Below are 26,695 nucleotides of genomic sequence, written 5' to 3'. Positions count from 1 at the left end.
TCATCTTCATTTTATAGATGAGACCACTGAGACCTGGAGAGTAGATACATTGAAATCATACAGCTAGGGATCCCTGGGTGGCGCAGTGGTTTAGCGCCTGCCTTTGGCCCAGGGCGCGATCCTGGAGACCCGGGATCGAATCCCACGTCAGGCTCCTGGTGCATGTAGCCTGCTTCTCCTTCTGCCTATGTCTCTGCCTCTCTCTCTCTCTCTCTCTGTGACTATCATAAATAAATTAATTAAAAAAAAAAAAGAAATCATACAGCTAGAAAATGGCAAATACAGGCTTTTACCCTTATCTTGAGGAGGAATCCCCTAGTCAGAGTTTCCACCTTGTCACCTGTGTTGTCTAGAAACAGGTCAAAAACTGGTAACACAAAATTGAACTATTGTGTTTTCACCAGTGACCATGGCTGAACATTTTTCACAGCCTCCAGATACATTTATTTTTGAAATACCTTGTAAACACTCATCTGCCTTGAGGATATTGTTTAGATGGCTACTGTGTGCCTGTGCTGTGCTGAATTATAGCTGTAACTCATGGGCCCTGTCCTTAAGGAGCCTAGTCTGTCTGGGGAAGACAAGCTCAGAGAACATTGCACTGCAGGTTTGTGATGGAGGGATGTTTGGGTGCCATGGGAGCCACAAGGGAGGGAGAATGTGTCAGGTGGGAAGACTGCCAGATCCTGGGGACACCACCTTTACACCTTTACTGGCAACAGAATAACAGAAGCCTGTGAAGGCACAATCACCAAGGTAGGTAGGAAACCCATAGGAACAGTTATCATAAGTAAAGCAAAGCTCGACAAACTTTTTCTAGAAGGGCCATATAGAAAATGTTACATTTGACCTCTGTCACAACTACTTTGCCCTTCTAACCGCAAAAGCACACCGTTGCCATGTCCATGAATGGGGATGATGGCTGGGTTCCAGTGAAAGTTGATTTATAAAAACAGGCAGCAGGCCATGTTTGGCTTACAGGCCATAGCTTCCTGACCCCTGGAATAGACTTGTTACCCAACAAGGTATGACCAGAAAAGGAACAGCTCTGACCGAACAACAAAGAAATTGGTGACTACTTTGAGAGATGAGTATGGTTATTCTAGCCTCACCTGGCATACATTAGGCATTTAGTAAGTATTTGTCAAATGACTGAACTCAGGCTTCGAGTTTGTTGCAGGCTGTAGGCAATATGGTAGTGAAGGAAGAGGAGAATGTGATAGGGAGTCTGATTCAGATTCGAAGTGAATTATGTCTAATTCACTCTATGTCTAAATTACTTGATGTTGTATTCTGAAGAAAAAATTAACGTGTTTGAAAGCTTATTCTTTTTTTTTAAGATTTTATTTATTTATTTATGAGAGACATAGAGGCAGAGACACAGGCAGAGGGAGAAGCAGGCTCCCTGCAGAAAGCCTGATGTGGGATTCGATCCTGGGACCCTGGGATTACGCCCTGAGCCAGCAGACATTCAACCACGGAGCCACCCAGGTGCCTCGCTTATTCTTTTAAGTGGATTTATGATGTTGGCCACCTGTTTTGGGCCCTGTGGGCATTCTGTTGTTTTCGGTTTTGTTTTTTGTGAGGAGAAGAGGAAGTGCTGGTGTTTAGTGTCCGAAAATACTCAGCTGATGGATGCTGAAGAAAGTTTTGATCCCTTATTAAAAAAATCTTAGGGGGGATCCCTGGGTGGCCCAGCGGTTTGGCGCCTGCCTTTGGCCCAGGGCGCGATCCTGGAGACCCGGGATCGAATCCCACATCGGGCTCCCAGTGCATGGAGCCTGCTTCTCCCTCTGCCTATGTCTCTGCCTCTCTCTCTTTCTCTCTCTGTGACTATCATAGATAAATAAAAAAAAAAAAAATTAAAAAAAAAAAAAAAAAAATCTTAGGGGATCCATGGGTCGTGCAGCAGTTTAGCGCCTGCCTTTGGCCCAGGGCGCGATCCTGGAGCCCCGGGATCTAATCCCACATCGGGCTCCCGGTGCATGGAGCCTGCTTCTCCCTCTGCCTGTGTCTCTGCCTCTCTCTCTCTCTCATGAATAAATAAATAAAATCTTTAAAATTAAAAAAAAAAATCTTAGGATCTGTCTCATCCACTGGGGCACCGTCAAAATTCTTGGAAATGACGGAGGTTTGATAAGGCTTAACCGTCAAGGTGCCCGTTTATTTGTCGCATAGGCGATTTTAGCAACCTCTCAGTGATGTCAGAGCATTTGAGCTTCATTTCATATTATTCTTACTTCTGAACATCTATGATGATGTAACAAACTAGCTTTGTTGTTCCAGTTACAATGACAATAGTCATTCACACTTAAGTTGTACAAAATTAGTCTTAGTAATTCAGTTTAGTGATCTTTCGGGGGTACCCAAATGAAGTGTTTTGTTCCATTTTGGGGAAGGTGGGGCCTGTCTCTGGCACTCATGATTGATGTGGGGGCACAAGGCTAATAGGATAGGCTTTGCATTTGTTTTTTTTTTTCTCCTAAAGATTTATTAGAGAGATAGAGAGAACACAAGCACATAGAAGGAGAAGGAAGGAGAAGCAGGCTCCCTGCTGAGAAGGCAGCTTGATGCAGGGCTCCTTCCCAGAATCCCGGATCATGACCTGAGCAGAAGGCAGACACTTAACTGACTGAGCCCCCCAGGTGCCCCTGCATTTGTTCTAATACGAGGATCTTCCTAGAGTGACAACCGCTGACACCATAGTCACAACTGGGCCTTCCCAAACCTCGGGTGAACCATTTTCTTTCCTTCAGGACTGAGATGATCTCTTCCTGTGTGAAGCCTTCCACCAAAGCTTCCAGAATTTGTCCATAGTCACTTGCTTTTGTTAGGTACTATGCTAAAGACAAAGATGTAAAGGTAAATGGGTCCTGGTTCCTATCCTGGGATTCCTTATCCATAATAGGTATCAAGAGAGTACTCTGCACAAGGTTCTGTTCTAGTTCCCTTAAGTTGTTTGACATCTGATAGAGGAAAGAGGTATGCTACTAGGCATTTGTGCTCGGTATAGGTTTTATGACAGTAGCTTAAAGGAGAGGCACAGAGGAAATATCCAACCCAAACTTAAAGGCATGGATGCAGCTAGCCAAGTAAAGTGTGGGGGTGGGAGGGAAGACAGGAATTGTGTTCTGGGTCGGGTGGAGGGTTTGTGTGCCGAGTCCAGGGTCAGGGTTGAGCATGGTGATTTGGAGGTACTGTGTTTCAGTATCGCTAAACCAGGGCCAGGTGGCTCTGTGACCTGGACTGTATCCTGATGGTAACGAGGAACCACTGACTGATATTTTCAGAGGGCCCTGTATTGAAGCAGAGGTCTGAAAGATGTGTCTGGCTGCCAAGTGGAGCATGGCTTAAAAGGGGAATGAGAGTAGAGGCAGAAAAAACCATCAGCAGGCTGAACTGATCCAGGTGAGAGTGGCTGGTGAACTGAGTGTTGAGCAGGGAAGTAGAAATTATACAGAATTTAGGTGCCGGAGTTGACACGGGTAGTGGGATAGACAAAGTAGGAGGACTCAAGGCACAGAGCTGGCTTACTCCCTGATCTCAGGTGCATCTCTATTTTAGCACATCACATTTTATTTTTAAGTGGTAATTTTTAGGTTATTGAGAAGCTTTTGAGCTTCTCAAGTTGGACCAAAGCTATTCAGGGATGTTGCATGCATAGGGCAATGTGAGCATGCAAAGTAACTCGGTTAATGGCCATGGATTGACCAGAAAGTTCTGTGGACAGGGCCCACAAGAAGGGACCCCTGAGCACAGACCTTTGAGCACCAGGTGGTGTCTCCCCATCCTCCACTCTGGTGTCCTTTGTGGGCTTTGAGACCATGCCTAAGGGGATGAGCAGGGGGCATGTTTGGGCTTTGGCCACAACCCATGGCACTTGTCAGGGCTGCTTGGTGTGGCTTTGTGCTTTTGTGCACTCAAACCATGGTGCACAGCCTCGTGTTTAAAGTCTGGAATATGGAGACAGGGTGGGAGGAGGGACCCAGAGAGACAATAGCTCTGCAAAAACTGCCAATCCAGCAAATTCTGACTTGGCTGCCTGGGTCCCTTGTGCTGTGTTTTGTGTGCGAAGGGGACTGGGGGGAATGAAAGATGTGTCCTGTGGGGGCGGGTGGGGGGAGCTTTGGCATTCAGCGGGCTGTGGGTATTAGCTGGTGTGTCCTCTTCTGAACAGAGTTGCCTCTGATGAGGGAGTTACACAACTGTGAGTGACCAAGGTAACAAAGGGAACTGGCAGGTCCACTGTGAGTGTGTGTGGAAGATAGCACGTGTCTGGAATTAGAAATTGATCTTCACTTTTTTCGTTGAGCGGTTTCAGAATGGGTGAGCCCAGTTATGGTGGCACTTCCCTCTGTGCGTTGGGAAGGACCTTGCAGCCTGCTCCCTTGCTCTCTCTCACTCGCTTGCTCTCACTCACATGTGCTTGCTCTCTCACGCGTGCTCACTCTTGCACTCTCTCTCACATGCTCTCTCTCCCTCACTCGCTCACCCTCTCTCGCTCTCTCCCCTCCCCTGCCCACTCTTTCTCAGCCTCTGGTGCCCCCTCTCTTGCCCAACTTGAGCCCCATCCAGACCACTGGTGGCCTGTTGGTCTAGCTAGCCTGTTGCCGGCCTGTGCATTCCTTGGGTGCCAGTATTGTTCTCCCTGTGACTGAATCTTTTTATTGGGACACTGCCGGCACCAACTGCCGGAGCGGTCATGGCAGTAACGAACATCCAGAATGCTGTGAGCATTTGCCCATGACGCTGTACACGTCACAGCGCTTCCATAATCAGCTTTAGCAGATTTTGTTCGCTCTGCCTTCCAAGCGCCCCTGTGCTGTGTAAGTCTTAGGGAGGGCAGTGTGCAGATGCCGTGTCCCATGTCAAAGCCCCGTGGCCTCCTGTCTTATCAGCCGGCCACCCTGAGCTCCTAAGGACTCTGACTTTTCTCGTTTCTTCCCAGATCCGTGAGTTTGCTTCCTCACCTCCAGAAGATCCTATAGGTGTGGGGTGCTCAGTAGGAAACAGAGACCCCAGGAAGAAGTGGCAAATTGGAACAATGATGACCTGGCACATGAGAGCAGCAATTTCAGTTCCTGCAATCTTCTAGAAAACAGTCTTGGTTAGGTTATTCTAAAACACAAGTCAAGGAACCTTTTCACTGAGAAGGAAGCCTCACAGAATAGGATTCTAAAATGCAGAAAAACCAGTACACTTCAGAAGGAAGGAGGAACATGACAAACAGAGAATATGTGTTTGGAAGGAATTAAAGATGAAAATGGTTAGCAACAATCAAAGGTAAAGACAAATCAGAATTGAATGGGAAAGAGAAGCAGTAGCAGGAAGGAGGGTAAAGCTTGGAGCAAAATGTTTTTTTTTTTTTTAAGATTTTTTTTTTTTAAAGCAACAGAGCAAACTGATGCCATAGAAATTATGCAACCTGCAAAGTACAAAAATGTGTCCCTCTGAGCTCCATGCACACGGGAACGGCATTCTGTCTAGTTTTGTGTTCTGTGCCTGGGATTCTGTACCTTGGCATTCAGTGTGTGTTGGTTCATGGTTAGTAGAAGGAACAGTTTATCGGAGTAACGGGCTGGGAGTTGGGAGAATGAAATTTCTAGTGGTGATAAATGGTCCCTGAACTGGTGGAGATTTTGTGTTTGAATAATGGCAAGCTACAAAAAAAAGATGGTTATATTTAGAGGCTTACATTTTTGTTGTATATGTATAACAACTGCATGCTAACATAGCAAAGCTGTCTGTAGGGTGGGATTCTTTTGGTTTTAAAAGCTTAGGCTACATGTAGCAGTTCAGTGCTTTCCAAGAATGGGATGAAGCCTTTTCTCTGGCCTTCCCGGGAGAGGACTCCGGTCATAGAGCTCTGCCTGATGGTGGCTGTCAGCAACAAATGTCCATGTTGAAAATATCTAAGGATTTAAGATTAGTGAGAAGGAAATGTGTACCATGCTGCTTGGTCAAGAAAGGGGTCTGGCCTTTCTTTTTTTCTTTCTTTCTTTCTTTCTTTCTTTCTTTCTTTCTTTCTTTCTTTCTTTCTTCTTTCTTTCTTTCTTTCTTTCTTTCTTTCTTTCTTTCTTTCTCTTTCTTTTCTTCTTTCTTTTCTTTTCTTTCTTTCTTTCTTTCTTTCTTTCTTTCTTTCTTTCTTTCTTCTTTTCTTTTCTTTTCTTTTCTTTTCTTTCCTTCCTTCCTTCCTTCTTTCTTTCTTCTTTCTTTCTTTCTCTCTCTCTTTCTCTCTCATTCATTCATTCATTCATTCATTCATTCATTTTTTTTTAAATAAAGATTTTATTTATTCATGAGAGACACAGAGAGAGGCAGAGACCCAGGCATAGGGAGAAGCAGGCTCCCTGCCAGGATCCTGATGTCGAACTCAGTCCCAGGACCTCAGGATCACACCCTGAGCGGAAGGCAGACGCTCAATCACTGAGCCACTCAGGTGTCCCAAGGTTCTGGCTTTTCTTGCCTTTTTGCATATGTGTGTATTCTCTCTCTCCCTCTCTCTTTCTCTCTCTCTGAATTGATAAAGATAGATTATATATGTAATTTATGTACAAACATAATTTTATTTACTAATGTATTCTTATTGAAAGATCTAGTGAGGTGTTAGTTATCAAATACCCACCGGTTTTTAAATGCCAGACATTAGTAAGCTGCACTTTACTAAGCTGTGATCATTTAGAATCTTCTAGCATCTTACAGACATTGTCTTAGAGAAAGTGTATAGTAACTAAAGAATTGTAGATACTTTTTTTTTTCGTGTTCAGATTCTGATTTCAGTGAGAATCCATTGTAGTTTGCAGTTTCTACTTTTCAGGCATGTCACCCATAACTACTCCTGTTTTTCATGATTTTGAAAATTTGGTTTTTACAATACGTTTGTTTCTAATACAACCTCTTCATTCATGTGGAATGATTCAGGAGGATAGGTGAGGGATAGAAGTTTCATTCCTTCATCCCAGTGTAAGCGCAGACTCCTACTAATCCTGCCACATATGCAGACACTTCTTTGCCTAAGTAGGCATGAAACAGCCACCATGTCTGTCCTCTGAACTTACAGATGCCCTGACAATACCTTATGTGAAAAGTTACTATGGAGCAAATGTGACTTTTCTGGGGGCAGAATCCTGTGAACCTAGTTGGGATCCAATGGTGAGAAGCCTCCAAGCCAGTGGCCATATGCAGGATTGTTCTAGAACTGAGAGGTGGGCACACAGGGCAAGGCTGGGCTTATCAGATTCCCTGGTCTTGTTTGTCCTCGGGTGGAGTGGCTTCCCACACTTCCAGCGCATCCACACAGCTCACACACCACTAATCTTACCAATGAGAAATCTTCCCTGACCTCTGCTGAAATAGCCGTCAACGTTGACAGAGAGGTGAAAAGCTGAAAGTAGCTGCCTCTGCAGTGATACCTTTTGATGAGCAACTTGGAATGCTAGCCTCACATTTCTGGAGTATGGGAGTGTGTGTGCCTTGTTAGTGTGGGTCCTGGCCCTTAGTGGCTAGATTGAAACTTTACTCCTTTGGTCGGTGCTAAACTGCTTTAAATTATTGTTCTTACAGCTCTTCCCTCGCTGGAAATTAATTTCATCATTCAGGGAGCTGTCCTAGTACCAGTCCACCTTGGTTTCTCCTCATTCCTGGTTCACTCAGGTCAGGTGTTTTCTTTTTGCTTGAATAGTTTTCGTGTTCATGTACCCCTAGACATACAGTTCACTTTCACTTCAGCAAATTCCACCTTCAGATTCCTCACCTCATTTGTCTTCCTAATTCCTGATGCCTTCCTGAATCCCAGCCACATGAAGTTTGGAGACATAAATTCATCAGATACACTGGCGGGCTCATATCAGTTTAGGTTTTATATGTATGTTGAGTGGGGTGTGTGTTAGTCTTATATTCCTTGCATTCCAGACTAAAATAGAAGTTTTATGATTAGGGCCTCCTATGCATTTTCTAAACTACTCCCATTTGGATTTAGTAGAGCACCAAACTCTAATAGGTGCTAGATGAATATTTAAGAGAGAGATTTGGGGAGGAGGAAGAGATGATACAGGCAAATTATGGGAAGGTATATTTAGATGCTCTCTAATGCCTGGCCAATGTTATTTGTCTGTGGGAAAAAATGTCTATTTTATTGTTGAGGGCTTAACACTTCACTCATTCTAGCTACAGCTTTGTCACCACATTCCCTGTCCTAATTTATCCCTCTTTTAATCCCAAAGTATGTGTTACAAGAGCCTACTGAATGTAATAGGTTGTGGTGGTGGCTGTAATAAAAAGAAAAAAAACCAAGTACTTGACCATATGTCCTTTAAGTCAGGTGGAGACTGTATCTTACAAATCTTTTTTTTTTAAGTTTTTAATTTTAATTCCAGTATAGTTAACATATAGTGTTATTTTAGCTTCAGGTGTATAAAATAGTGATTCAACAATTCTGTACATTACTCAGTGTTCATCATGTTACATGTACTCTTAATCCTCATCACCTATTTCAACCATTTCCCACCACCCACCTCCCCTCTGGTAACCACAAATTTGTTCTCTATAGTTAAGAGTCTGTTTCTTGCTTTGTCTCTTTCTCTTTTTTTCTTTTGCTCATTTGTTTTGTTTCTTAAATTCCTCATATGGGTGAAATCATATGGTATTTGTCTTATTTTGACATATTTCACTTAGCATTATACTCTCTAGATCTATCCATGCTGTTGCAAATGGCAAGATTTCATTCTTTCTTTCTTTTTTTTTTTTTTACAAAAGAATATTTTTTTTAGAGATTTTATTTATTTATGAGAGATACAGAGAGGGAGAGAGAGAAGGAAAGGCAGAGACATAGGCAGAAGGAGAAGCAGGCTCCCTACAGGGAGCCTGACATGGGACTCGATCCTGGCTCTCCAGGATCAGGCCCTGGGCTGAAGGCGGCGCTAAACCACTGAGTCATCTGGGCTGCCCTCATTCTTTTTTTTATGGCGAATACTCCATCATATATAAATACATATGTACACACACACACACACACACACACACACACACACATATCTTCGTTATCCATTTATCTATCAATGGACCCATGGGCTGATTACGTAATTTGGCTATTGTATATAATGCTGCTATAAACTCAGGGGTGCATATATCCTTTTGATTTAGTGTTTTTGTATTATTTGGGTAAATACCCAGTAATGCAATTACTGGATTGTATGGTAATTCTATTTTTAATTTTTTGAGGAACCTCCATACTCTTTTTCCACAGTGGCCACACCATTGTACAAATTCTCACCAACAGCATACAAGGATTTCTTTTTCTCAACATCCTTGCTGACACCGGTGGTTTCTGTTTTTGGTTTTAGCCACACTGACTGGTGTAAGGTGATATCTCATTGTGGGTTTGATTTGTTTTTCCCTGACGATGAGTGGTGTTGAGCATCTTTTCATGTGTCTATTTGCCATCTATATATATTCTTTGGAGAAATGTCTGATCATGTCTTCTGCCTATTTTTTAATTGGATTATTTGTTTTCTGGGTGTTGAATCTTATAAGTTCTTTATCTATTTTAGATATTAGCCCTTTATCGGATATGTCATTTGCAAATATCTTCTCCCATTCAGTTGGTTATTGTCTTTTAGTCTTGCTGATTGTTTCCTTTGCTGTGCAGAAGCTTTTAATTTTGATGTAGCCCCAGTAGTTTATTTTTGCTTTTATTTCCCTTGCCTCAGGAAACATATCTAAAAAAAATATTGCTATAACCAATGTCAGAGAAAGTACTGCTTGTACTCTCTTCTAGGATTATTATTATTTCAGGTGTCACATTTAAGTCCTTAATCCATTTTGAGTTTATTTTTGTGTATGGTGTAAGAAAGTGGTTGGCTTCATTCTTCTGCATATAGCTGACCAGTTTTCCCAACACCGTTTATTGAAGAAACTGTCTTTTCCCATTGGTTATTCTTCTCTGCTTTGTCGAAGATTAATTGACCATATAATTGAGGGTTTTTTTTCTGGGTTTTCTGTTGCATTGATCTTTGTGTCTGTTTTTATGCCAGAACCGTACTGTTTTGATCACTACAGCTTTGTAATATAACTTAAAAACTGGAATTGTTATGCCTCCAGTTTTATTTTTCTTTTTCAAGATTCCTTTTGGCGGGGATCCCTGGGTGGCTCAGTGGTTTAGCGCTGCCTTCAGCCCAGGTTGTGATCCTGGAGTCCCGGGATCGAGTCCCACGTCAGGCTCCTTGCATGGAGCCTGCTTCTCCCTCTGCCTGTGTCTCTGCCTCTCTCCTTCTGTGTGTCTCTCATGAATAAATAAGTAAAATCTTAAAAAAAAAAAGATTGCTTTTGGCTATTTGGGGTCTTTTATGGTTCCATGTAAACTTTAGGATTGTTTGTTCTAGTTCTGTGATAAATGCTGTTGATCTTTTTTTTTTTTAAAGATTTATTTATTTATTTATTTATTTATTTATTTATTTATTTATGATAGACACACAGAGAGAGACAGAGAGACAGAGACACAGAGACCAGGGATCCCCAGGGATCCTCAATGCTGTTGATCTTATATCTTACAAATCTTATCACTGCTGATAGAGATGGCTTTAAGTATGGACACATATTTATAGCAAAAATGAAACAGCCTCTAGACACATTCATTTACAAATTTAACAAAAGCATCCACTACTCCCCACTTCTACTTTGTGTGTGTATGTGTGTGTGCCAGCTAGACTTAGTTTTTGTGTGCTCCCCCACCCCCGAAAGAATAGATAAGATGAATATGGAACCTAACCAAAATATGATATCCCAGGAAGTAGATGATTCTATATAGGAATAGCCGTGGAAAGAGCGTGTTAGTAGGATCAGCTGACACCAGTAGTTATAGTCTAATGTTTGAAAGCAGCTCCTTTTCTGTTCTGAGTGCAGTGGTAGCTTTGAATGAGAAAAACATATCTTGCTTTTTGCTTTACAATTTAATATAAAACTGTTTTCCCAGAAGAAATTTCTGTACTGAGCCTTTATATTAAAATTATTGAAGCCATAAAGGTAGGCATGTACCCAAAGCCTAAAGGAAATCAGGATAGGTCTAAAATAACTATAGACATTCTGTCATCTTTCTATTTCCTTTGTAATCTTTATGGGCTCTGTTTGGGGAAACCCAGTGGAATTGCCTTACCCACAGTCTGATGTTTTCTTGTGTTGCTTAGGCAGAGCATGGCTGATTGGGAGCCATTGATATATGGCGATCAGGAACAATAACATTTTGGGAATGAAAATAATTTTTGAAGCCTTACTTCCTCTACTTCTAAAGCATTTTTAATAGGTTTGTTCTTTATGACTTGAGGTAAACATGTCAGGTATTCCCTAAAATCTGAATGAATTCTGTATCCATGACTTAATGAATGTCTTAGACATCAATCTTGAGATGTAAGAGCCTGTCAGGAAAACCCAGACCCTTGATACAGAAAATAATCTTGTTCTGTTGGATATACAGCTTCTGTAAAAACCCTGGTTATAAGAGGTGACGTTAGCGAAGGTATCTTAAGAGGCAGTCTGTATCAATCCACTTCTTAAAGTTTTTTAGGATCTGTCCCTGGATAAAATTAGATCACTATAGGATATGGATGTAGTACACTGCATCCCTTAACCCCTCACAGAATGATTTCAGAATCTGACCTTGATTTTAAGCCTCTGAATTTTATAGTGAGTTATATTAAATAGGAGCATTAAGAAACACATGTCTGTATTTTCGTGACCATGTTGTTAGTGACATTGTGTTTGGGTAATATAGTTGGGATCTCTGTAATTCTTCAAGCAAGAGATGTATCTTTAAAGAGCTGAATCTTTTAAGAAATAGATGTTCTTACTTTTTAATGTGGTGCTCTTATTAGCTAAAATTTCTGTGACTTCCCCTTTGTTTCAGTTTCTAATAAACTTTAAAAGGAAGGTGTTCTCTTCTTCACAGCAGTTGTATTTGTCTGTTATGGTTAAGAAACTTGTGGGTCTTTTTTTCTCCATTCTTTTTCACCTCACATTTCAAATGAGAATGAAAATCTTATCCTAATTCAAAGAATCAAGTTGAAGAAAGTTGCAAAGGTCATTATCCAAAGGACCTGGTCCCTCATTTTTTTTTTTTTATACAGGGCAGCAGCCTGAGACAGATGCGAACCATCTGGGAGGCAGATATAAATAGCTTCTGGGTGTTGCTGAAAGGTGATAGTTTTCCTTCTGCATAAGATTAAGGAACTTTGTGAAAAGGAGTTAATCTTGGCCATTGGGATAAAGGACTGATAGATGCCAACTTCCTTACTCATAAAGTTGGCATTGCAAAAGATTGATGTGAATTATCCAACTTAAGAGTTATCATACTTTGTGACTTTGTTTTGTCTTTAGTAGCACAACCTTTTTAAAAAATTCATAGGCTAGCCCTTTTTGGCAACATCTTCGTTTCATCCACATTAGCTCCTTTGGATACCAGGAGCAGGTGAATTGAAAGGTTTAAATGGAGATGAAGTTATAATCATATAATCATAGTACAAAGTGGAAAGTGTGGGATTATTATCTACATTACCTTTGGTAAGCAAATATTGCCTATGAGTAAGCATTTGGCCAGGTAAATTTTCTCCTTCAAATGGAAGGTGAAGTTCAAACATGATTGAAGTCTCAAACATCTTAGGTTCCACCTCTGCTATGAGAGGCCCCCAGGCCCCACTAGCTCCCGCTTGACACCTTTTCATTGCACTTAGGGCCCCTGGTGAGCCATTGGCGGGGGGGTCCTCCAGACCTAAACCCACCAGAGCATCAGCTGGATCAAAGTGACTCTGAAAATTGAGGCAAATGCTAGGATCCTCATTCAGCTGGCCATTCGAATGTGAAGCTCTGCAGGGGTGGGGGGGTGGGGGGAGAAGCATTTTTTGTATAGCTAACAAAAATCATTGTGTTGAGGTTCTTTTTATAAGTGTATTATCTCTTAAGCTGTTACCACTGGCTTGGATTAGAATAGACCACAGCTATGCCTCATTTTCACCCAGTAGGTATAATTCTGAACAGTTGTGAGCATAACTCTTATATATGAACTCATATTTTAAGTATTCTAGGGAAATCCTTTATTCGAGGGAGCCCTGCTGAGAATCATTTTGTAAAGCACTGTGCTCACAGTAAGCACTGGATAACTACATGGATGGACAGATGAAAAGAAGGATCCTTGTGTATGAACAACCCTTTGATCAGAGCCATTGTCTATGATTCAGTTTCTCTAGAAACTCTGTCTCCCAAACGGAGTATGGATGTCGCTGGGCCCTGCTCCAGTAATGACCTCTGTATGACTATCATCATACTGTGTTAATGTTGATTAAAACAGAGTATACTTTCTGAATGCTTACCCTGAACCAGGCCCTATACTAAACTCTTTCATCTATTAGCTACTTTGATCCTCCAGGCAGTCCATGAGATGAGGAAACCAGAGTTTAAAGATGCTTGGCCATGGCTTGCCACATTCACGTACCTGGTAAATGGTGGAGTCTGCTTTCAAATGTGAGTCTGACCCCAAAGCTTCCAAAGCTTCCCTGAAGACATGTCTTTGTTACCCATGTGTGTGTCCACTAGTTGCTAGCCCTCTGCAAATCTGAGCTCTGTTCCACGCACCTTTGTCCCACTGTGCCTGGTATATAATAGGCTCTTAATGTGGATGAATGGAGAAGGAAGGACCAAGATTGTCGTTGGAGGACTTGGGTCCAACTCTGGTTCTGGCACCAGATAAATCATTTAACCTCCAGAGCACCATGTAAATTAGGGAACTAATCCCTGCCCTCCCTGTATCATAGAGCTGTTGTGAAGGTCAGATGAGAAAGAGCTTATGGAAACCAGAAGGAGCTATTTAGGAAGGATTCATAAACTAATTACATAATTTACCTATTTTAAAAATTCAAAACAGTTCAAGGCTAGGGTTCCTCAGAGCACCTGAAATATTTAAATATTTGGAAAATGATTAAGGAAAGTATAGGGGGACTAAGATTTTAATCAAGCAGGAGGAGAAAGTGCTTTAAGATAATTCAAAGTCTCATGGTGTATATACACATATTGGCAAATGAACAAACAATATGAATCCCATTAGGTGACAAAAAGCATCCCAGGTTAGTGACAAAAAGCATCCCAGGACACTGAGTGGGGAATCTGGGGACCAGGGTGCTCAGTGGAGCTTGGATGCTACCTTTCCCAAGGAACTGCCTTCATTTTGTGGCCAGGCCTCAGTTTCCCTATCTGTAAAATGAGATATTTGGATCAAATGACTCCAGGCTACAGTGATCTGTCATTCTAAACTTGGGTGTCTGGGGCAATCCTGGAGGACTGAGTTAGTTGTTCAGTTGTGTGGTTGTTCATGCTAGATGCTAGCACAGTGTTTGCCACCAGCTTCTGGCCTTTCTCCAGGCTGGCAAAAGGGCTGGATAGACCTTCACAGGCTGAGACAACAGAGAGGACCATCCCTGTGGTATCCTTTAGGTATCCCATAGAATGGTGCTGGATTCCACAGCTAGTCTGTGTATCGCATCAAGTTAGGTTCCTCATTAACACCTTTAGCTCTATGTCAGTGGTCTTATTTGGGAGAATGTTCTATTCCCCTTGATACCCCTAATCCAGCAATTTGAAACCGTTCAATTTCCCTTATTTAAAGCAAGTACAGTTTTTTTCTTAGGGTACAATATAAAAATGTTCTTTAAGACTTTTCTTTCAACCTTAGAACTATTTATACTCCTTAAAAACTTCAAGCTTTCAAGACTGATAAGAATGTGCCCTGTGATAGCATCTTGGGTTTTGTCATATTTATTTTCAAGCACATTGTTTAAACTTTTGTGTTGACACTGGCAGGTACACAGAGCAGGAATGACAATCCACATTTTACAAATGGCCTAAAAGGGGAAGGAAAGCACAGGGCACAAGGGACATGGCGAGCTGGGGCTCAGGCTTTGTCTCCTTTATCCTGTTTAGTCCACCTTCTGAATGATGCAAGGCCACATTCATGGACCTGACAATGCAGGCTCCAGGTCATGCTCTTGTGACAGCTGAGAATATGAAGCCTCAGATCTCAGACTCCTTGCATACAGGCCTGGGGCTGGTGGCTATTCTGCAATCCCCTTCTTCTGATTCTTAGGGCTGGTCTTCTCACTACCTCGTTGATTTTCATTCAGCACTTCCCGTAAAAGCTTCAGACAGCACCTTCATCTCACCAGCATAGAACACATCAGGTTTTAGGGACTCATTGAGGAAAATGCTAGTAAAGCAAGAATCAGGAGAAGGGAAAAGAAGAAAACAACGAGCACTTGGACGGCCTGTCTCCTTATCCAAGAGTGGTAAGCAACCCTTGTGGTGGAAACCCCTTCTACTTTGTTTATAAAACCCTAAACCAGCCCCAGTCTCTCTGCTTCAGCTTTGTCATGCATTTAGGGAAAACTGGACATTTCCAGTTTTCATGCTAAGGACTTGTATATTTTTTTCTATTGCGAATTTGCATTTATCAGTTGCTTATATGTAAGACTTCAAAATGGATTCAATTTAGTTTCCCAAATTAACCCACCTTGAATTCGAGATCTAATATCCAACTAAATGCAAAAGACATTATGATCAGAAAGTAGTTGAAATTAGCTTCCCTTCTGGTAATAATTGTCAGACAGCAAGCAAGCACCTTTGGGATGATTCTCCCACTTAATTTCTCCTTAATTTCTTGATGGCTGTGCTCTCTGCTCCCATTCTCCTGTCAAGGAGGGCTGTCTCTGCAGAGACAGCCCACAGTTGCTCTCTCCCCCGCCTGGCATTTCTCCTCTGTGGGCTTCGCTGCGAACCCTCAGAACTGCCCAACTAGTTGGAACAGAGACTTGAATAAACTTCAAGTATTTCAGTGGTAAAAGTAAATCTTTATTTGGTGCATATTTTTTATTTCAGTGTATTTCTGAGGAAAAGAGGTTGGATTTTGGTTAGCTATCATCACAGTTTTAAAACTAAAAACCTTTGTGTTCAAAATCAGTAAGTAGAGCTTCTCTGAGGAAGAGAGCTCTGTGTGCACTGGGCTTCATCTGCTGAGCCGGCTTCATAACTTAACATTGAGTGCTGGAAAAATCCTTCGTGACTACTTTATATATGGCCTAGCATTCCTATTCTTACATGTAATGCTGATTAAACTGTTCTTACAAAATCTCAGGACTGCCTCTCCAGGCACGTATGCTAGTGGTTCTCTGGGAATACCCAGTGATCTCTCTGATGGTTCATAGGCTCTGAGCTTATCCCCCTTATTTATCTTATCTGCTTAGAAAGGTTGTGGAAGAGAGATCAGTGTTCTCTGCCAGCCATCATATTTTAAAAACAGGATAAAAATTGCTGCAAAAGATGAGGAAGTAGAGAGGATAGGTCTGTAGTGTATTTGGTTCCCTGGCACTTTCTCTCAGGTTTAGTTTCATTTACCTCTGTTAAGGAGCAGTTTCAACTAGATGGACTAGGAACCGATCTTCGTAATTATTTTAGCCCTCTTAACTATACCATAGTTAGTCTAGATTATCTGAGAATAAAATGCCATGTTGCTTTGCCTTGGACCTACTGGCCAAGAAATCTAATAGCAAAACCCATACATCTGGTATTTTTTGAGCTCATCTTACCCTGGCATTTCATATGCAGCCTTTATTTGTAAGCTTTTGATTTGGTGGTAGTGGTGATGTGTATAGCAATGATACGCTACCATCAAAAACCTAAGAACGATTTTTATCACTGCATCTGTGTAAAATCCAGCCGACTTTTCTCATCCTGGTGTGTGAATTTTCTCATCACCTGGTTGTGTGGTTGAATATTGGTTGCTGAGTTGCTTTGTTAAAGCCACAGACTTTGGAAGTGAAATCATCACACCAAGTGATCCCGGTTTCTGTCAATTCTTCTGTAAATAGCATGTGCCTGGGGAGTATTGTCTGGCCCCCAGGGAAGGTCAGCAAAGTGGTTGTGAGACAGGGTAATCTGGTCTGGGTCATGCTGAAAGCTCTTATTGATATGGAGTTAGTCTCGGTGGATAGAACGCACTGTCACATGGTCATCTCTGTGATTGAGAGGAGTGAGATGGGAGGCCAGTGGGGGGAAGGGGATGCTGCTGAGTCACTGAGTTCATTAAAAGGCTACTGCATGGCCAGGCAGCAAGACCAATGCCTGGACTGTGCTGCCACCACACCCACACTTCTGGGTTGGTTAAGACTCCACTCCATGCCAGGCAAGGAGGACAAGAGCACTTGACAAGGTAGGAACCCAAGAAGCTGATCTCTCTCACTGGGCCCATATATCTCTCACACAGCCCAGAGCCCCTGGACATATTCATGGGGGTGGAAGAGTGAGACCCCAGCTGGATTGCGGGACCTCAGCCTCTGGTTTTTCCTGAGGGCAGGCTTCTCTGTGCAGATGCAAACGAGGCTAGCCACTAAAAGATTTCCTGCCTTGGTGGCTCAAAAGTTCTGAAAGGGAAAAGAGGAACTTGTGTATGTGTTACAAGTAGCAAGCAGTCGAAAATACTATTTCTCCAGATTGGGCATAATTTAAAGTCACATTTAAACTTGGCAGTGAGCACTTGTTGTTTGAGTGGGGGAAAAACATGGTTGAGAATGTTAAATCATTGTTCCGTCATGCGTGCCATACAGTTAGTCTGGAGCTTCTTCTATACTACTAGAAAAAGTACAAAAATGACCAACTTTTGTCTGCATCAGGGGAAGTGGAGTCTGTTTAGAGGGGGGGCAGTGAGGACAAGTCATGATCTAATAAATGTGTCTCACCTCTCTTAGAAAAAGAGGATAGTTTTCTGATCTTTGCCTTAAATTTTGTTTGCAGCCTTATTCCAGTATGTATGAGTGTGTGCCTTATGCTAGATGGACGTGGTGGGTGTGTTTCTGTGACCCTACCACGTACACTGTAGGTGTATCTGAACGACTGCTAATAAATGAACGTGTCTAGAAAAGGAACTATAAAGATGAGTCTGGAGACCAATTGTATGTGTATGTTGTCAATAAACACTGAAAATTGGTGGTGGCTGGAGAACGCCTTTCAAAGTAAACTCTGAATGATGGAACTCCTCACTGTCCGTTATGAATCCTGGAGAATTGATTTTGGCAAATCTTGATTAAAAAATGGCTGCTTGGACTAGGGGAGTCTTTTTTGTAAGAAGTCATTTCCCCCTGAAGGTCTCTGTGCATTCAGGTAGAAAATAGAAATTGCTTTATTTTTTTCAATTTCTTTCTTCTTCATCCCTTCCCTTCTTTCCCTTTTGCAAAGTTGAACATTGAGTTCTTTTCATCTCAAGTTGTTAGGAGGTGTCTAAGGCAAGGAAGGCAGACAGCAGATGTTTGGTGGCTTTGGTGAATGGGGAATTAGTAACAGAGTCTAGATAGAGGTTGTGCAGGGTCGGGGAAGAAAGAACGCTTGTTTTGGTGTAAGAAGAGTTTGCTGTTTAATTGGTTGTGTTGGCAGCCAGTAAGGATTGGGAAGGCAAGAGAGCAAAGATGAAGAGAACAGGGTGTGTGGGGGGGTAGTCATTCCTTGCTCCTGTCATCTCTTTCCTCTTTCCTGGCTTGAGTATAGCCTGTCTGGCGTGTTGCTTGGATGACCCATCAGGAAACCACTTCATTCCTGGCTCCCCTGGTCTCAGTTAGCTTGAGTCTAAAAACTTACTTGATTTAATCTGTCCCTCCAGCAGAATAAGACTTTCCCTTTTTAGAGAGAAAGGAATGTGTGTCTTGGGCATTATGGACCTCTATTAAACTAACCTTCCTGCATAATTAAATTACTTACTTTGAAGTGAAGGAACACCTAAATATTAAGGGTTGAAGTGGGATCCAGAACATGGTTTAAATATTTCTTTCAAATTTTAATAGAAGTTTTAAAAAGGAGAATGTCAAAAGTATCAACTGGGGAGAAAAACAAAACGTAATTAGTTCTTGAGTTTTGTAAGTCACCAGCAAGGTGACCAAATGAGGCTTCATTTAACTTGGGGCCCTTGGTTTATGGAAGGTGAAATTCTAGATTGCAGTGGGCCATTCATTTCTAAGTCTAGATCTGAACATCTGTGATGGCAGATTAATTTTAGAGGGATAGATGTAATGGCTCAAAATAAGAGTTTAAAGATTTATTTATTTATTTGAGAGAGAGTGTGTGTACACAGACATGTGAGTGGGGGGAGAGGGAGAGAGAGAATCCCAAGCAGACTCCCCACTGAATATGGAGCCTAACATGGGGCTTGATCTCACAACCCTGAGATCGTGACCTGATCTGAAGCCAAGAACTGGAGGCTTAACCGATTGAGCCATGCAAAATAAGAATGTAAGTTTGATCTCAAACTGCCATACTCCAAATAATCTGCAGATTATCCATTACAGAAAATGAACTGCTTATGTACTGCATGGTTAAGTTCGTTTGTGCTGAAGAAATGCACACTGAAAGATTTGGCCTGACAAACGTCCACTCCCTCTCTTGGCTTTATGGAGGACAGCACTGGTTCCCCACCTGCTAAGGGGTCTTCAGATCTCATCCCTGGACATGGCCAGATAGCTGTGGGGTAATATCTAGCTTCAAATGCCTTCATTGTTCTGTCTTCCGAATTCCTCTTTGTTTTTGTGAATTGACCCTCTTGCTTATGAGGTTGACTAGATTTCTTTTTTCTTTTTCTTTTTTTTTTTTTAAAGGATTTTATTCTTTTGAGACCGAGAGAGCATACTTGAGAGAGAGAGAGAGAGAGAGAGAGAGAGAGAACACAAGTGGGGGACGACCAGAGAGAGAGGGAGAAGCAGACCCCCCACTGAGCAGGGAGCCCGAAATAGGGCTTAATGCCAGGGCCCTGAGCACATAACGTGAACCGAAGGAAAATGCTTAACCAAGTGGCCACCTAGGTGCCCCCCCTTTTTCATTTCTTAAGTTTTATCTAACATTACTATTATATTTGAAAAAAGTAAGCTTTCTACATCATCTCAGTTTGCTCTGTAGACCCAAGGTCTAGACTGAGCGGAGCTGAGAAGCTAAGGATGGGAGAACATTTCTCTCTCAGTTGAACCACTGGGTATTGGTGTTGGAAGGAACCCTGTTAGCCCTTCCTTTGTAGTCTTCTCTGTTCTAGTGGGGAAGGGATCTGTGGAGACACATACGGTGATGCATTCTTAGAGAACAGGTATTTCACTGTGAAGTTGTCATCTTGACGCGAGGCTGCTCTCCTGCACTTTCCCTGGATGGCTTTCTTCAAACGAGATACCCCTTCCCATTGCTCTGAATTGCTTCCACCAAGGCTGTGCTTGTAGGAGATCAGCTTTCCTTCCTGAGTTCAAGTTCATGGTAGTGATCGCCCACAGTCTATGCATTTGTGGTGATATTCTAGCTCCCTTTTATTCTTTCCTATTGGGTTTAAAACCCTTCTGTTTATTTTATTTTATTTTTTAAAAAATATTTTATTTATTTATTCATGAGAGACACAGGGAGAGAGAGAAAGAGAGAGGCAGAGACACAGGCAGAGGGAGAAGCAGGCCCCATGCAGGGAGCTGATGTGGGACTCGATTCCAGGACTCCAGGATCACGCCCTGGGCTGAAGGCAGGCGCCAAACCGGTGAGCCACCCAAGGATCCCCCCTTCTGTTTATTTATTCCACTTCCACTCTAGCTAGGTTCTAAGTTTTACCTAAGTGTCTTTCTCTACTTCCCAAATTTCACATTACAACTGTTCACCTTAAAACAAAACAAAACAAAACAAAACAAAACAAAACAAAACAAAACAAAACAAAACAAACTGTTCACCATGTCAGTTTGTCATTGCAAAATTTTTTTTCACCCAAGTTCGGGAGCTGCCCTTTCTCCCCTGTTAGGGGGTCCTCATTCCTAGTGCCTTATATACTGCCTCAAAAATAAAAATTGTGGGCAGCCCAGGTAGTTCAGTGGTAGGTCAGCCCAGGTAGTTCAGTGCCTTCGGTCCAGGGCCTGATCCTGGAGACCCGGGATTGAGTCCCGCGTCGGGCTTCCTGCATGGAGCCTGCTTCTCCCTCTGCCAGTGTCTCTGCCTCTCTTTCTCTCTGTGTCTCTCATGAATAAATAAAAATCTTAAAAAATTTTTTAAAAATTGTGTTTTGCATTGTCACAAATGTTGTTGCAATCCGTGTCCACCTTATCCTTAAAAATCCATGACCTTCACCTGGAAGAAGGCAGGAAAAGACTCCTTCGGGCTTCAGGACTGCCCTCAGAATGTCCAGGAAGTTTTAATGGTTGTTCCTGTATAAAAAAGCAGATGAGGAGAGGAGAGAAGAGGGTAGGGTCAGTGTTGGCAAGCTCTTGCATCCTTCTCTGTACTATGGGTCATTTTCTTCAGGAAGTCTGCATCTTTGGGGAGTCATAATCTCATCTGCAGGGATCTCCAGCTCCCCACTCCTCGAATTCCCCTGGATCTGCCCTGAGACCTCTTATGGCTTTGGATGCAGTCCCTGCTCTGTAGGGCTGTGGCCTCACTTCCTTCACTCTTAGCCTGCTTGTGACTCATGTTAGATAACGAATCCCTTCAAGAACCTGAAAGCTGCAAACCTTCCTCCCAGAGGAAAATACACATGTTCAATTTATGTCCAGTTTCAGGGGATTCAGCATATCCCACTCAAGGTGTGGGCACTCTGGGTGAAGGATCCAGTGCATGAGCCATACACATTGTTGCTTCGAAACTTGGCAATTTCTTTTTACTGCAGTCTGTATTACAGATTGTTCTGCATGCTATGTGGTTTCATTTATAATGTACTTTTGGCCTTGGTGCATGCAGTTGGGTTAATCACAGTTCATATCACCCTCATTACTGGTCCACACAGGGCCTTCCTCTGTCACTTTTATTTTTGTATAACAACCAACCCTGTGAACCTACCCCCAACTCAGAAGCAAGAGCTTGGCCATATTAACCTCACCTGAGCAGTCCCACCTACCCTAGCTGGCGTCGCCTCTCTGCCTAATCTTAAACCAATTATTGCCTGGCTTTTTTCAGAAGTAATTTTGTCACATTTCTACATCTATTTTTTCTTTTTTTAAAGATTTTATTCATTTATTTATGAGAGACATAGAGAGGCAGAGACATAGGCAGAGGGAGAAGCATGCTCCCTGCAAGGAGCTTAATGCGGGACTCAATCCCAGGACCCCGGGATCACGACCTGAGCTGAAGGTAGATGCTCAACCACTGAGCCACCCAGGCACCCCATATCTCTACATTTCTAAAGGGCCAGCTGGATACAGTTTCAGTTCCTAACTCCTCTCAAGAAAACTGTAAGGTCTCTGAGGTTTTTAAATCTAATATGTTAAATATATTTTAATATTTAAAGGAATTAACATATTTTAATATAAAATATTTTAGTCTTTAGTTTCAAATATCTGAGTGCCCACTAAGTGTTAGGTACTGAATGGCAGGGGAAGGTGGAAGTAAAATGACAGCCCTGATGTGTGTCACTCAGCTCGGGAAGAAGATGCTAGAACCCTTTAGACTCAAATAATTACACCAACAGAGACATAAATCAAACCACCTCCTGTGGGTAATGCCATTTCTGTACATGGTAGGAGACCTGTTTTTAGTCAGATGTATACATATTATGAGCAAGAAAACCTGCAGTGCCCCCACTTCCCTTGGATTTGAATCCCTATCGGCTCTCAGCGTGGCCAGCAAGCCCCTCCTTCCATCCTCACACCTGTGCTGTACCTCCAGCTCACATGGCATTTGGTGGCATGCTTTCATCTTCTCCTCACATGACTTTCCTTCCCCTCTCTTTCCACTTAGGTTTATAGAAGATGACATAGTGTGGTACAAAAAGCACAGGCCTTGGTGTCAGTGAACTTGGATTCAAGTCCCAACTCCCTGACTCTGGACCTTGAGCAGATGACTTAATGCCTTCCCCTCTCCTTCTTGAGGGCAAAGTGATGATAGTAGTAACTCCCTCATAAGGTGTGCTATGAGGAGTGAATGAAATCAGTGCCCTGAAGACAAAGAAAACACTTAGTACGTAAGACACAGTAAGTTTTCAATAGTTGAGGCTATTTCTAATTGTTTGGGGCTGCCATGGTGCAAGAGATAGCAGAAGGTAAAAATGATGAGAGAGGTGGGCTTTGTCAGGTGCAGTGTGAGACATTAAACTTCTGCATGCTAGAAGAGGCCTAATAAGAGCTGTTTTTGATAAGAAAGAAGCCAGTCACAGTGACCTCCAGCCCAGGACACCCTTCTTCAAAAAAGTCTAAAGTCCTGTTTCCACAGTATCAACATGGGTTACCATTTCCTGTTCCTGTTACTACATGGATGTGTTATGTGTACAGAACTAGGGCTTAAGCTTTCTGAAGGTAGAGACTGTGTCTTTTATTGTCAGTGTTCCACACAGGATGGCACCCTTCATAAATAGTTGCAAAGAAAATCAGTGGAGGTTCTAGACTACTGGCCCCAACCAAGACTGGAACCCATAGACATGCTTCTGTTTGCCCACAGATATTTTTTTAAGTTAGCATTGGTAAGTAGCCCTCTCATATCAAAATACTTAACTTAAAAATCCAGATTTTTGGATTTTCTTACAGAATTGTCTAGCAACACAACATCCACATTCCCATCTGGCTGTGAATGCTGATGTTGAGAAGCACATACCCAGTGGTAAGCAGGGCCTGCCTTCTCCAGTCTGTCAGGGACCTCACTGTTCCTTAATGTTCACCTGGCCTGCCTCCCTTATCTCTCACCTGTCTGACCTCCTGGGCACTGGAGTTTGTTATCCCATCTCCAGTGTATAGCAGGGAGGAAGGTTAGACATCCATTTAGTACTTCTTCTAAGACCTGACACTGGGTCCTGGGGCAGGGCAAGGAAGATGGGCATGAAGAACAGGATGAGTATCCACAGGAGGACAGGTGGTTCATGTGCAGGTGTGACTGCAGTGGGAGATGGCATGTGCCCAGTGAGTGGGAAAGGACAGAGTTGGACAGAGGGGTGTCTGCTTCTGGGGGTCTCAGGAATGAGACTTAGCTCTTTAAGGATGACACTTTGCTGTTTCAGGGGAGAAAATGGCCTTCTCTCTGGAGGGAGTGACATATGCAGGAAAAGACAGCTGTGTCTTGACCAGTTTGACCTACACATGGAGGAGCAGAGGGAGCTGGAAAGGGAGGAGGGATCAGACGAGTGACCTTGAAGGCCAGACAGTGGCATTTGGAAATAGGCACTAGGGAACCACTGTAGATTTTTGAGAATATTGTGATCAAAGGAGCTTGAGAAATGAACATTCTTTTCAGTTGTCAGCAAACAAATGTGACATGTGTCACTTCATGTGCTTGGGTTTTACAAAATGAGCCCTCTGTATGCTGGTTAATTTTGCCCAAGTGCTATTTCTGTAGTTGGTGCTGCTGCCATCAGGTGACCAGTGGTACCTGCAAACATGAGGTAGGAGCGACAGGTAGGTCGCTGGTCTTCAGGTGTGGGTAACGGGGGAAAAACAGGAATAGCCCACAAAACATGCTTTCAGGGAAAGATAAATATTACCTAAGCTTTGGTTATTATTCTTTTTTTTTTTTAATTTTTTTTTTATTTTATTTATTTATGATAGTCACAGAGAGAGAGAGAGAGAGGCAGAGACACAGGCAGAGGGAGAAGCAGGCTCCATGCACCGGGAGCCCGATGTGGGATTCGATCCCGGCTCTCCAGGATCGTGCCCTGGGCCAAAGGCAGGCGCCAAACCACTGCGCCACCCAGGGGTCCTGGTTATTATTCTTAGAAAAGAATGATTAGAGGAGGAATTCTTAGGTGTATAAGTATTGATGGAAGCAAATCCCAATTAGTCTATAGACCTCAGTGTACAAATTGGCCCCACAAACAGGTAGAAATGCACATGTATGTGTGACTAAAGAGCATAAACTCTGGGAAAGTGGATCCCAAGCTATTAAGTGGTTTCCTATGAACAACAGAATTTGCTTTTACTTTATGTATCTCTGTATAGTTTGAATTGGTAACAATGAGTAAAATACACACAGATACAGGATTTGACAACAGACATGTTTCCTTTATGGAAAGAATTTAGACAAACTAGGGAAAATACTTCCAACAAATATGTTACTATCCTCAGATATGGTAGAAACATCTGGTATGCTGAAGAATCCCTAGAATTTGTGAATGTTACCTTACAGGGTAAAAGGGACTTGGCCTATGTGTTTAAGAATCTTGAGATAGGGTCACCTGGATGGTTCAGTGGTTGAGCATCTGCCTTTGGCTCAGGGTGTGATACTGGGTCCTGGGATCGAGTCCTACATCAGGTTCCCTGCGAGGAGCCTGCTTCTGCCTCTGCCTCTGCCTGCGTCTCTGCCTCTCTCTGTCTCTCATGAATAAATAAATAAAATCTTGAGATGGAAGTGTTATCCTGGATCACCTGATGGCCCTAATATGAAAAGGGCCTTTATAAGAGGGAGGCCGGAAGATGGAAGTGGAAAGAGAGAGATGTGATGAGGAAAGCAGAGGGCCAGAGTCCAAACAATCTGAAGAGTGAGGCTGGTGGCTTTGAAGATGGAAGAAGGGCCCCAAGCCAAGGAATGCCAGCAGCCAGCAGAAAGCAGGAGAGGAAGGGAGGGACTCTACCCTAGCCACTCTGGTTGGATCTCAGTCCTGCAGATACCTGGATTTTGGCCCAGTAAAACCATTTCAGATTCTTGACCCCCAGAACTATAACATAGTAAATGTGTGGTTAGAGCAGCGATGGGAAACTAAGAGTCTGAGTGAATGAGAAACTCCCCTGCTGTCACTCAGCAAGTGCTTCTGTGTCCAGTCCATGTCATGTGTCATCTCTCCTGAGCCCTCACAAACTTGTGGGGAAGGTGGTATAATTCTTATTTGCAAGCAAGTGAAGTATAAGGTTTAAATTGTATGTCACACAGTTAGTGTCAGAGCTAGGATCCTCTCTAGTCCACATGACCCCACAGCCCATGCATATGTGTCTTTAAACTGTACCTCTTCGGAATTACATGCAAAGGACATGCTAAATTGTAAGCAGTGGTTGGGGTACAAGTGATATTTTCTGCTTCTAGGGTTTTTTTTTTTTTTAAGTTACAAATTTTCTAAAGAGAATATATAATCTTCCAGAGGTGGGTGAAATACTGGTCCTTTGCCTCTTAACAGTTTATCATCAGTGACAACAAAGCCTCCCAGAGAATGTTTTTCTTCTGGATTAGAAACCCTCTCTGAAGTGGGGTTCAAAGTGTGCTTTGATCTAATAGTGTCGCCTTATCAAAACATTGCCAGGTTTTGTCCTGGGTGAGTCTCAGCTGTGGGATTGTGTTCAGGGCCAGGTGAATGGGTGCCATGGTGATGGTGGGGTGCAGATGGCAGGGCACGTGGCCCAGGGCCTAAGCTAATGGGGAATGTGCACCACCAGGGACTTGGCACCAGCAGGCTGCTCGGCTTAGTTGCTCTTCTGTAATCAGTTGTGTCACTTTACTGTCACATGCAACTAAAACTCAAAAAGAAAAAAGTCACCCCATCCTTAGCTCTGTGACTTTGCTTCCTTTCTGTTTTTCCTCATGTACGCAGAGGTGCAGCTCAAGCAAAAGTGCTGCTGATGATAGGGAGGTAATCTCTGCCTGCATCACTGTGAGATCAGAGTCCCCATGGTTGTTATCTCCACATCCCATGGGTCCCCTTCTCCCCCTGTCTGCCAGCCTTCCTTTTTCCAGCTGAGGTGACAGCCTCTCTCTGGGGACACAC

General features: G+C 42.8%; 1 protein-coding gene across 10 annotated transcripts in view; it reads left to right on the top strand.

The window, feature by feature from the left end:
- The window catches only part of MCC (MCC regulator of WNT signaling pathway), a 301,430-nt gene that overhangs the window by 83,353 nt on the left and 191,382 nt on the right, over nt 1-26,695 (top strand). Inside the window, exon 1 of one of the 10 annotated variants that reach the window (XM_038534600.1) lies at nt 17,152-17,239. The exons of the other annotated variants lie outside the window; for them this stretch is intronic. The gene's annotated coding sequence lies outside the window, so the exon portion shown is untranslated. Of the gene's footprint in view, nt 1-17,151; nt 17,240-26,695 lie in introns of those variants that run through there. 10 annotated transcript variants of the gene reach the window in all.

This window comes from Canis lupus, chromosome 4, assembly GCF_011100685.1.
Source record: "Canis lupus familiaris isolate Mischka breed German Shepherd chromosome 4, alternate assembly UU_Cfam_GSD_1.0, whole genome shotgun sequence".
Lineage (NCBI taxonomy): Eukaryota > Metazoa > Chordata > Mammalia > Carnivora > Canidae > Canis > Canis lupus.
Note: the sequence above shows the minus strand (reverse complement) of the source record. Positions and strands in the feature narration are given on the sequence as shown.